The sequence below is a fragment of the Bison bison genome, unplaced genomic scaffold (assembly GCF_000754665.1).
Source record: "Bison bison bison isolate TAMUID 2011002044 unplaced genomic scaffold, Bison_UMD1.0 scf7180017863957, whole genome shotgun sequence".
In the NCBI taxonomy this organism is placed as follows: domain Eukaryota; kingdom Metazoa; phylum Chordata; class Mammalia; order Artiodactyla; family Bovidae; genus Bison; species Bison bison.
The window spans coordinates 2,700,778-2,712,538 of record NW_011494529.1 but is presented as its reverse complement, the minus strand read 5'-3'; the positions used below and the strand labels follow the sequence as shown (position 1 = coordinate 2,712,538).

The window sequence follows — 11,761 nt, the reverse complement described above, 5'->3', positions numbered from 1 at the left end:
GGGTCGGACATGACTGAGTGACTTCACTTTCACTTTTCACTTTCATGCATTGGAGAAGGAAATGGCAGCCCACTCCGGTGTTCTTGCCTGGAGAATCCCAGGGACGGGGGAGCCTGGTGGGCTGCCGTCTGTGGGGTCGCTAAGAGTCGGACACGACTGAAGTGACTTAGCAGCAGCAGAGGTATAAAACAGAGTTATAGGGAAACTAAACAGCAGGAGAAATGAAGGAGTGACCAACGAAAAGGAAGGGGAGGCCTTGAGAGCAAGTGTGGTGAATTCACGTGGCAGTTGCAGGTCGTTCCTAAAATACAGCCAAGTCCCAGAAGCACAGCCATTTACATTCTGTTTTGCTCCATCTCCGAAGAAAGTAAGTAATCTTGGGACTTTGACATGGAAGTGAGTTTTAAGTTGTCCGAAGTCTCAAACTGCTCTGCCTTTCTTTCTCTTGTGAAAAGAAAACAGGCAAGTATTAAGGGGGTCCTGTATGTGTGAGTGTGTGTTAGTGTGGTAACGGGGCAGCTGTGAGGGTCTTTTGGGAAAGTGGGTACAGATGGTGATAGAAAGGAGAGGAACTATTGCCTGTCTGGTAAATGAAGTACAAACAGCAGTGACACCAACAACAATCTGGTGGTCCCAAATATTGGAAATTTTTTGTTCTCTGTTACATCTGCTTGTTGTTTAACCTGAAAATGAAGTCTGTTTCTGCAGCCATTAATACAGGTGCTTTTCTTTATATAGTGCACAGAACAAATGATTTGTTCAGTAATTATTTTTCAAAAGGCACGTGAGAATGGCATGAGATTGTCATAGAAATTCATTCTGAACACTGTAAATAAAAATGCTTTGGATTAGTCATAGTGACATGGGGTACATCGTGGAACTCAAGACAGATTTCTTTGTTTGACGGTCAGGGTGAGAAGTGAGGCAAAGATAGAGTTCACGGAATGTTAGCAGTTCATTTCTTCCAGGGAAAATCATGTTGACATCAGATGAAACAAACCCCTTGGATACAGATATCAGGATTTACTTGATGAGTTTAGGAATATCTGATGTTTCCTTTAAGAGTGTCTTATTTCCAAATAATAAAAGTTTTGACACCTTTGAACATTTTTCCATTTTTGCTACTAATCTTTAGAATCTCCCTGTCTCTCTCCTCTTTCCGTGCCCACACTTTACTTACTTGTAATCCTGGATGGCATTTTTTCAGATCTGGCCTTAATTCTGTTTTCTTTGGTTTCCCATCTTTTTTTTTTTTCATGAGATGTGAATAAAACTGAACACGTTAATGATAAACAATGCTCATTAATGCTATATATTTTAAATTATATGTATTCAGGAGAATTATGAGTCTATATTTGTGAGTCAATATAATACTCTTTGCTGTTGTTTAATCACTTATTTAGAGGAAAATTGTTTCAAGGGATTCTCATTGTCTAAGTCCGACATCTGGAAAAAGGATTGCTCATCTTTAAATTTGGAATGAGTCCCCAGTCGCAGATTCCCACCAGGGTGATGTTTCAGTAAACTCTGATGTCTTAGCCTTGGATTCTTGAGCTTTCGGAGGCAGGGGCTGAACTCTGAGAAGGGAATTCAGGACTTAAGGAACTTAGTGTTATGGAGTGACTTATGCTTGTGACAAGGCCCCTTTCAAAATGCTGTGCATTATTGAAGGTTCTTGCTAAGCTGCTAAGCCACTTCAGTCGTGTCCGACTCTGTGCGACTCCATAGACGGCAGCCCACCAGGCTCCCCCTGTCCCTGGGATTCTCCAGGCAAGAACACTGGAGTGGGTTGCCATTTCCTTCTTCAATGCATGAAAGTGAAAAGTGAAAGTGAAGTCGCTCAGTCGTATCCGACTCTTAGTGACCCCGTGGACTGCAGCCCACCAGGCTCCTCCGTCCATGGGATTTTCCAGGCAAGAGTACTGGAGTGGGGTGCCATTGCCTTCTCCGATTGAAGGTTCTTATTTGTTATCAAAACAATAAGTGTAGTGTTTAAATAAGGACAGGGTGTATTGAGACAAATGTGGGATAATTAACACAAGTAAATTACCTTTCTGGATTGAGTGAACCAGTGGACACGACTAACCTTGAAACTGGAGAGAGCACATGCAAAGACATAAATGAGAATTTTAGTGCACAGAACATATAGGGGCAGCCTGTTTCTCTGCCAGGTCTTTACCCACTATACACACACACACACGTATGTGCACATATATACACATACGCACGTGAGTGCATGCTTGCTCAGTTGTGTCTGACTCTTTACAATCCTATGGACCGTAGCTTGCCAGACTCCTTTCTCCCTAGGGTTTTCCAGACAGGAACACTGGAATGGGTTGCCAATTCAGAATAAATAAATTATAATTCTGACAGTAAAGCTTTGGTGATATTGGACTTATTTATAAAAATTATATAGGCTATTTGTTTTTCTGTCTAAGGTCTTGGTGTTAGCTTTTACCACAACTGTTTTCCTAGGAAAAATGATTTGGAGGTGATAGAGTAGTATAGCCATTGCTGCACTGTGTATGTGAAGAAATCCGTTTCTATATTATAGCAACAGGGATTTATCAAGTACCTACTGTGTGCTAGCTACTCTGATAGGAGAGGGAGAAAGGATTTTAATTCCATGCTGTTAAATTTGTGAAGAGCACAATCTTGATTAAAAAGGGAATCCTCTCCTCAGGATGAACACACATATTTTCTGGTTTTGAATCACAGACAGTCCTGTTCTACAGGGAAAGTGTCTGTCAATCATAGCCTTATCTCTCGTGAGCATTTGCAGGTTTGTTTGTCTATCCTCGGTGAATAGGATAGATTTTGGCATGGTTACTTCTCCTAAGTTGGGAGAGGCCAAGGGCAGTAGTGGTAGAAAAGGTAAAGATCCAAATTAAGGAGCTGGGTCCAATTATATACGATGAACTCACACGTCCCCCCGCTCCTGTCCAATACTTTACTCTCATTAAAACTAGTAGACCAATTTCATTAGCTCCAAAATGCACCAGCGTATGTAAATCTTCTTTGTTTAATTGGAGACCTATTGATTGTAGGTAACATAAGCCTCTCTAAGGGAAACAGAACCCAACTGAAGATAAGAGTTTCTTCCCCCCAACACATACAGCATTCACAATTTTATTTCTCTAGGCATGTTCATTATCAAAACCATTCCACTGCAGACTTTCCCAGAAAGTGTTTCTGTCTGGCCCTGTTTTCATATCTAAAAGCTCCTACTGGTTTCAGCAAAGGATAATGGAGGGATTTTGATGGAATATGCATTTCTTTTTTTTTAACTAAAACTTTAATAATAGAAAAACATAAAATCATATAAAAAATAATTTGCTTTAAAGAGACTGGGGGAAAAAAATAAATAAAGAGACCGGGAATAAGTCTTCTTTTGTGTTTTCATAGACTGCTAAAAGGGACCAAATTCTGACTGCCTTCTTTGGTGAGCAACACCAGCAATATTCCAGTGAGGAATGGAAACTAGAATGTACTTTTCCCCTTAACATTCTAATTGGATCTCAGAGTTACAGAGAGGATAGTGTACCAACCTGCACTTTGCAATGTGATATAAAGTGTGGGATTTTCCCAGTGTGCTTCAGAGGACTGGGGTATCTTATAAATGTTTAAACTATAATGAGAAAATGTGCATTTACTTATATATGTTCCTGCAATTCCACTTTATTTCTGAAGTATAAGATTCAGGTCAAGGTCAATGTAGGGCTAGCTGCTTACAGGGAAGTAGGAATCTTGGGAAGGAGAAATATCTGTTTAAATATTGTATTCATACAGTAACTCAAAAATTATCTTTAAATGACAAAAAGTAAGGTGTCAGGTAAACATCTCTATTTTTTTCCTTTCTTAAAATTATGCTAAACTTACATTTAATGTTAAGACCTTGAATTATAAGAAGCACTCTAATTTTTCTATTCCTTAAAGTACTATTGATCTCTAAAGGAGATATTTAATAAGTGAAATTATAGCATCTAGGGAAAAAAATTCTTCTTTTCTGATTTTGTGAGGTAGTCGATGCTGCCTCGCAATACACTCCTGGCCTTTCTTGTAGTGGTCATTTTCTTTCTTTCTCCTGTGTAGCTGCTTGAACACCTCCCAGCGGGTGAGGAGTGTTTGTTCAGGTGGCACAGAGTAGAGAGATCTTGACTGGTAGAGAGTAACTTAATATCAGCCACTATAATGCCTATCAGTGAAATTCTAGCTCATTTAATTATTACTTAATTCTCTGATTATTTTTTGTATCTGAGAGAAGATGATTGTCTTCGCTCTGGGGAAGTATGGATGGCTAGATGTTGCTCTTGCAGTTTCTTAATTCACTATACCTGGTAAGGTGTTTTGAGCCAGAACACCTTTTTAAAGAATGGGGTATCTATGTACCTACAAAAATGGTGAAATTCTGACTGGACCTGTGATGAAATAGGGAATCCTCATGTTCAGTTCGTCTTTCAGTACTGGATGCCACTCATGTTTGGTCAGATTTCTAAAAAATTTGTTTTGGAGATCATTCATAGGAACTCAGGTCTATAACCAGGTATTGAATGTTTATCATTGGTAGGAAGCTTTGTATTCATTTATCATTTCCTTTCTGCCAAACCACAAAAATCCCGCCTTGTTGATCTTTTCTCATATATGTGATATATGATGTGTGTGTGTGTGTGAGAGAGAGGCTGTGTAGCTCTTTACAGCAAGCCTGTATCATCATCCTTTCTTAACCTCTTTCTAGGAATAGAGATTTCTTTGAAACCAAGCATAATCGAGAAATGAAATAGATTGTTAAAAGACTGAATGATGCATTTTAAGTCGAACAGACATGTGGATTATCTGCTGTTTCGATCTGTCCATCCGGAAGTTCCCTCCATGATCACTGTACCCTCAATTTTTGTATGGGAATTGGAGATTAGATGTAAAATACAAATTATTCACACTAGTCAAGTAAAAAGGAATGAAGATTTTTTTTTTTCTAATTTGACTACTCATATATTTTCTTGGAGGAAAAAGCATTATGAAAATAATCCAAAATAGACACTCAAATGTATTTCTTTTAAACTTGTTTCAGACCTGTTGCTGGAGGTTCTAGGATATTGCAAAAAATCCTTTTAATAAACATTACTGGTTTGATTTCTTACTGACTTTCACTACTTTTCAATGTGAAAATATGTGGAATTTATGACACATGATAGTGAAGACCTAGCTACCCACTACCCAACTCAAGGAAGAGCCCACTAGCAATACCTTGTATTTACTTCCATGTTCCCTAAAAATAACCCCCTGAAATCCCCCCATTATCATGAGGATTGTGTTTATCAATCCCCTCCCTTAGAAGAAAGGTTTTTATCACCAGTGTGTACTAAATATATTTCAGTTTTGGCTTGTTACTAAATTTCATAAAGAGTAAAATATACCTATATGGCACTTCTTTGGTGGCTCAGACAGTAAAGAATCCGCCTGTAATGTGGGAGACCCAGCTTTGATCCCTTGGTCAGGAAGATCCCCCGGGGAAGGGCAGGGCAACCCACTCTAGTATTCTTGACTGGAGAATTCCATGGACAGAGGAGCCTGGTGGGCTATAATCATGGGGTGGAAGAGAGTCAGACATGACTGAGCGACTTTCCACTTTCACTTTATACACACACACATACATACATACATTGGTGCTTCTGGAAATTGCATTTTCACTCAACATTATGTTTCTAATATAATGTTTCTAATGTCCTGTTGTTAAAGGGTGATCTGTATAGAGAGTTGATCCTTGAACAACACGGGTTTGACCCATACCAGGGCCACTTACAGCTGCAGTCCATGGGATTGCGAAGAGTCGGACACGACTTCCCTTTCACTTTTCACTTTCATGCATTGGATAAGGAAATGGCAACCCACTCCAGTGTTCTTGCCTGGAGAATCCCAGGGATAGGGGACCCTGGTGGGCTGCTGTCTATGGGGTTGCACAGACTCGGACACGACTGAAGCGACGCAGCAGCAGCAGCAGGGCCACTTATATGCGATTTTTAAAAAATAAATAAGTATTTCAGTACTACATGATCCAAGGGGGTTGAACCCAAGATGTGGAACTGTGGACATGGAGGGCTGACTTTCAAGTTTTATACAGATTTTCAGCTGTGTGGGGGTCAGTGCCTCTATCCCTGTGTTGTTCCGAGGTCAACTGTACTATGATTTCTTCTTCTTTTTCTTGTATAACATGCCACTGTGTAATGGAGCGATGTAATCTTGCCAGTTTCTTGTTATTCAGTTCAGTTGCTCAGTCATGTCCGACTCTTTGAGACCCCATGGACTGCAGCACACCAGGCCTCCCTGTCCACCATCAACTCCCGGAGCGTGCTCAAACTCGTGTCCATTGAGTCGGTGATGCCATCCAGCCATCTCATCCTCTGTCGTCCCCTTCTCCTCGCGCCTTCGATCTTTCCCGGCATTAGGGTCTTTTCCAGTGAGTCAGTTCTTTGCATCAGGTGGCCAAAGTATTGGAGTTTCAGCTTTAGCATCAGTCCTTCCAATGAATATTCAGGACTGATTTCCTTTAGGATGGACTGGTTAGATCTCCTTGCAGTCCAACAGATTCTCAGGAGCCTTCTCCAACACCACAGTTCAAAAGCATCAATTCTCCAGGTTTGATGCATGATACAGTGTGCTCGGGGCTGGTGCACTGGGATGACCCAGAGGGATGGGTGGGAGGGGGTTCAGGGCAGGGAACTCATGTACACTCATGGCAGATTCAAGTCAATGTATGGCAAAACCAATACAATATTGTAAAGTAAAATAAATAAATTAAAATTAATTAAATTAAAAAAAACAAAAACCAAAAGCATCAATTCTTCTGCGCTCAGTTTTCTTTATATTCCAACTCTCATATCCATGTATGACTACTGGAAACACCATAGCTTTAACTAGATAGACCTTTGTTGGCAAAGTAATATTTCTACTTTTTAATATGCTGTCTAGGTTGGTCATCGATTTCCTTCCAAGGAGCAAGTGTCTTTTCATTTCATGGTTGCAGTCACTATCTGAAGTGGTTTTGAAGCCCAGGAAAATAAAGTCTGTCATTGTTTCCCCATCTATTTGCTATGAAGTGATGGGACCGGATGCCATGATCTTAGTTTTCTGAATGTTGAGTTTTAAGCCAGCTGTTTCATTCTCCTCTTTTACTTTCATCAGAGGCTCTTTAGTTCCTCTTTGCTTTCTGCCATAAGGGTGGTGTCATCTGCATAGCTGAGGTTATTGATATTTCTCCTGGCAATCTTGATTCCAGCTTGTGCTTCATTCAGCCTGGCATTTCGCATGGTGTGCTCTGCATATAAGTTAAATAAGCAGGGTGACAGTATGCAGCCTTGACATACTCCTTTCCTGATTTGGAACCAGTCTATTGTTCCATGTCCAGTTCTAACTGTTCCTTCTTGATCTGCATACACATTTCTCATGAGGCAGCTCAGGAGGTCTGGTATTCCCATCTCTTGAAGAATTTTCCACAGTTTGTTGTGATACACACAGTCAAAGCCTTTGGTGTAGTCAATAAAGCAGAAGTAGATGTTTTTCTTGAACTTCATGCTTTTTTGCTGATCCAGTGGATAGTGGCAATTTGATCTCTGGTTCCTCTGCCTTTCTAAAACCAGCTTGAACATCTGGAAGTTCATGGTTCATGTACTTTTGAAGCCTGGCTTGGAGAATTTTGAGCATTACTTTGCTAGTTTGTGAGATGAGTGCAATTGTGTGTAGTTTGAACATTCTTTGGCATTGCCTTTCTTTGGGATTGCAATGAAAACTGACCTTTTTCAGTCCTGTGGCCACTGCTGAGTTTTCCAAATTTGCTGGCATATTGAGTGCAGCACTTTCCCAGCATCATCTTTTAGGGTTTGAAATAGCTCAACTGGAATTCCATCACTTCCACTAGCTTTGTTCATGTGATGCTTCCTAAGGCCCACTTGACTTCACATTCCAGGATGTCTGGCTCTAGGTGAGTGATCACACCATCATGGTCATCTGGGTCATGAAAATCTTTTCTGTATAGTTCTTCTGTGTATTCTTGCCACCTCTTCTTAATATTTTCTGCTTCTGTTAGGTCCATGCCATTTCTGTCCTTTATTTGCCTTGTTATTCTTTATTCTTCTTGTTATTAACAGTAGCATGTTTTCTGGACAGTGTGTGTAAGAGCTTCTTTAGGGTATAGACCTAGAAGTAGAATTGTTGAATCGTAGAGCATGTAAGTATTGCATTTTTTATAAAGATAATATTATTTTATTAAGTAGTTGTACCTATATACACTCTCACTGATAATTGTTGTTCAGTCCCTAGATTGTATCCATCTGTTTGTGACCCCATGTACTGCAGCATGCCAGGCTTCTCTGTCCTTCACTATGTCCCGGAGTTTGTGTAAACTCATGTCCATTGAGTTGGTGATGCCATCCAACTGTCTCATCGTCTGTCACCCCCTTTTCCTCCTGCCCTCAATCTTTCCCAGAGTCAGAGTCGTTTCCAATGAGTCAACTCTTTGCATCCGGTGGCCAAAGTACTGGAGCTTCAGCTTCAGCATCAGTCCTTGCAGTGAATATTCAGGACTGATTTCCTTTAGAATTGACTGGTTTGATCTCCTTGCAGTCCAAGGGACTCTCAAGAGTCTTCTCCAGCACCACAATTCAAAAGCATCTATTCTTCAGCGCTTAGCCTTCTTTACAGTCCAACTCTCACATCCATACATGACTACTGGAAAAACCATAGCTTTGAATATACCGATCTTTGTCAGCAAAGTGATGTCTCTGCTTTTTAATATGCTGTCTAGGTTTGTCACAGCTTTTCTCCCAAGGAACAAGTGTCTTTTAATTTCGTGGCCATGGTCACCAACTGCAGTGATTTTGGAGCCAGGAAAATAAAATCTGTAACTGTTTCCACTTTTCCCCCATCTATTTGCCACAAAGTGATGGAACTGGATGCCATGATCTTAGTTATTTGAATGTTGAGTTTTAAGCCAGTGTTTTCACTGTCCTCTTTCACCTTCAAGAGGCTCTTTAGTTCCTCTTCACTTTCTGCCATTACAGTGGTATCAAATTAGAAACGCATTCAAATATCAACAACCTGATATCTGAGGCTGTTGGTATTTCTACTGGCAGTCTTGATTCCAGCTGAGTCATCCAACCTAGCATTTTGCATGAGGTACTCTGCATAGAAGTTACACAGTAGCAGTGTTTAAAAGATTCTGTTTATATTTATGCTTTCCAGCACTTGAAAAGTGAAGTGAAAGTGAAAGTCATTCAGTCGCATCTGACTCTTTGCGACCCCATGGAGTATACAGTCCGTGGAATTCTCCAGGTCAGACTACTGGACTAGGTAGCCATTCTCTTCTCCAGGGGGTCTTCCCAACCGAGGGATTGAACCCAGGTCTCCTGCATTGCAGGCAGATTCTTTACCAGGGGAACCCAACAGTTGTCATTGTCAAATTTTTGCTTTTTGCCATTCTGGTGGTTATAAAATGATATTTCAGTGTGGTCTTATTTTGCATTTCTAATTTGATTGCTAATGAGATTAAGTACCTTTTTTGTATACTTATGAACCACTATCTTTCCTTTTCTATGACATAAACCCTCATGACTTTTACTCATTTTTTTCTGTTTTGTTGCTTATCTTTTTTTTTAATTTGTAGAAGTTCTTCACACATTCTTATTTCTGTCCCTTTGTGTTTTATGTTTGCAAATATCTTTTCATAGTTGTGGCTTGTCCTTGATTTTCTTTAAGGTATCTTTGATGACCAAAAATTCTTAATTTTAATATATATATTATTAATCCTTTGTTTTACAGTTAGTCCTTTTGTGTCTTAAGATATCCTTTGAGTTTAGAGATACCTTGTATTTGTCATACATCTTTAAATATTCGTCTCACATTTAACTTTGTATTCCACTTGGAATGTATTTTTGGTGTATAGTATGAGGTAGGGATCTAATTTCATCTTTTTCTCTGAATAATAGTTTTCATTATATCATTTATTAAATAGTTTCTCTATTTGTATATGATCTTCAGTGTTCTGTTGTTTATTAAGTTTTCATATTTGTGTGGGTCTGTATTTAGACTCACTGTTCTGTTACAGTGATCAGCTTGTTGGGGGGTGTGTGTGTGTATGTATGTGTGTGTGTGTGTGTGTGTGTATGTGTGTGTGTGTATGTGTGTGTGTGTGTGTGTGTGTGTGTGTTTGTGCTCGGTTGCTTCATTTGTGTCCGACTCTGTGACCCTATGGACTGTAGCCTGCCAGGCTCCTCTGTCCTTGGGATTCTCCAGGCAAGAATACTGGAGTGGGTTGCCAGACCCTCCTCCAGGGGATCTTCCTGACACAGTGATTGAATTGGCATCTCCTGCATCTCCTACATTGCAAGTGGATTCTTTACCACTGAGGTACCAGGAAAGCCAGATCAGCTTGTCTACTCTGTATCAAAACCATGCTGTTTAGTTACTAAGCCTTTGTAAGTTAGTTTTGCTATCTGATAAGGCAAACCCTTTACACTTTATTTTAAGGAGTGTTTTTAATTATTCTTCGCCTCTCTGTTTCATATATATTTTAAAATCATCTTGTCAAGTTTCATGAAAAATCCTATTGGGATTTTGTTTAGAAATGTATTAGATCTACAGATGAATTTGAGGCAAATTGACATCCTTTACTGTCAGCCTTACTACATCTATGAACATGGTATGTCTCTCCATTTCTTTACATCTTATCTTCAGTAAATTGTATTATTTTTCACCCAGGTCTTGATTTTTTTTTGCAAAGTGGATTTTGTAAATTGTGTTTTGAAAAATATATTTCTGTGTTTCCAGTATAGAAATACAGTTTATGTTTGAATAATGATCTTTTGTGTAGCTGTATTTACATATTTTTCAGCCAGAAATTTGTCTGTAAATTTGTGTTTACTGTGTATATAATCATACATTTTCATTTCTGCTGTTCAAATGCTATGTTTTTATTTTCCTTAACCTTCTTACTACCCTGGCTGCAGTTCCAGTTCCAGTTCAGTTGCTCAGTCGTGTCCGACTCTTTGTGACCCCATGAACCGCAGCACGCCAGGCCTCCCTGTCCATCACCAACTCCCAGAGTTCACTCAAACTCATGTCCATTGAGTCAGTGATGCCATCCAGCCATTTCATCCTCTGTCGTCCCCTTCTCCTCCTGCCCTCAATCTTTCCCGGCATCAGGATCTTTTCCATTGAGTTAGCTCTTCGCATCAGGTGGCCAAAGTATTGGAGTTTCAGGTTCAACATCAGTCCTTTGAATGAACATCCAGGACTGATCTTTAGAATGGACTGGTTGGATCTCCTTGCAGTCCAAGGGACTCTCAAGAGTCTTCTCCAACACCACAGTTCAAAAGCATCAATTCTTCAGCGCTCAGCTTTCTTTATAGTCCAACTCTCACATCCATACATGACTACTGGAAAAACTATAGCCTTGACTAGACAGACCTTTGTTGACAAAGTAATGTCTCTGCTTAGGTTTGTCATAACTTTCCTTCCAAGGAGGAGGAAATGGCAACCCACTCTAGTACTCTTGCCTGGAAAATCCCAAAGATGGAGGAGCCTGGTAGGCTACAGTCCATGGGGTCACAAAGAGTCAGACATGACTGAGTGACTTCACTTCACTTCACTTCCTTCCAAGGAGTAAACGTCTTTTAATTTCATGGCTACAGTCACCATCTGCAGTGATTTTGGAGCCCCCAAAAATAAAGTCAGCCACTGTTTCCACTGTTTCCCCATCTATTTGCCTGAA

General features: G+C 40.0%; 1 protein-coding gene across 6 annotated transcripts in view; it reads left to right on the top strand.

Annotated features, from left to right (window-relative positions):
* Window positions 1–11,761, top strand: part of NFIA (nuclear factor I/A) — a 406,342-nt gene that overhangs the window by 23,586 nt on the left and 370,995 nt on the right. The window lies entirely within an intron of this gene.